The sequence below is a fragment of the Lottia gigantea genome, assembly GCF_000327385.1.
Source record: "Lottia gigantea unplaced genomic scaffold LOTGIsca_56, whole genome shotgun sequence".
In the NCBI taxonomy this organism is placed as follows: domain Eukaryota; kingdom Metazoa; phylum Mollusca; class Gastropoda; family Lottiidae; genus Lottia; species Lottia gigantea.
Window position 1 is genome coordinate 913,726 of NW_008709919.1, and position 1,419 is coordinate 915,144.

A 1,419-nucleotide genomic window follows, 5' to 3' on the forward strand; every position below is an offset into this window, starting at 1 on the left:
CCTGTTGTCGCTATATTTTCCATATGTGGCACGTGCCTACAGATCTTTTAATAAAAAAGAATGTCTGATTTTTTTTCCTGTTTGGCAATTCACGTCATACTATAAAACAGCTGGGCTTATTTCAATTTTGCCTATTCTGTGGAAAATGAACATATTTTCGCAAAAAAATTGAATGTCGGATTCATTTACAACTTTTCTTTTGAAATAATACAATACAAGATATACCACAATTATTATAAGATTCCTACCCCCAAATGTATCCCTACTTCATTTCTAACAAATTTCAAAATGTGATTTTCATACGTTTTCGTCCACAAATATATGTCTACACCGAACCATCTCAATTTTTTCAAAACATGTTCTTGGATGGGGTTTCAGAGGTTTCATTTGGAGATTTGCGCCTATGGCTTCCTTAGAGTTGCCGCATTTTTGACAGTTGACCTCACACATACAGTGAGACTGTCCCCTATTTGTAACCACAGTCTCGAGAGGCCGGCACCAAGGTTACAATACATATGTCAGCAAATTTATCTGTTACAACCATTTGGAAAATTACGATTTACTGTGAGCAATTTTAAATTTTAGCAGATACTATTAGCAAATCTATCAGTTACCACAATGCAATGATAATGTTACCGGATACTGTTAGCAAATCTATTAGTTACCACAATTGTAATGTTGCCGGATACTTTAAGCAAATTTATCAGTTACCACAATAGGTATGTTACCGTATACTGTTGATAAATTTATCAGTTACCACAATGATAATGTTACCGAATACTGTTAGCAAATCTATCAGTTACCACAATGGGAATGTTAGCGGATACTGTTAGCAAATCTATCAGTTACCACAATGGGAATGTTACCGGATAATGTTATTAAATTTATCAGTTACCACAATGGGAATGTTACCGGATAACGTTATTAAATTTATCAGTTACCACAATGGGAATGTTACCGGATAATGTTATTAAATTTATCAGTTACCACCATGGTAATGTTACCGGATACTGTTAGCAAATTTATCATTCAAGTTACCATAATGTTAATGGAATGTAACCGGATACCAGGAGCAAATTTATCAGTTACCACAACTGGAAATGTTACCATATTGGCCTGCTGAGAACAAATTTATCGGATACCACAATAGGAATGTTACCGGATACTGACAGCAAATGTATCAGTTACCAAAGCGGGAATGTTACCGGATACTGTGAGCAAATCGGACCACATTAGTAGTTTCAACAATAGAATTTAACGACATACTGTGCATGTACAAAAAAATATGAAATGAACATTTAAAAATGATACTTCCATATCGCGAGGAAATTTATCGTTGCCATCATAGAGGATTACATATTAAAGATAGAATGTATATAACCCTACTACTTAAAAAATGAGACTTTTAAAAACAATTAA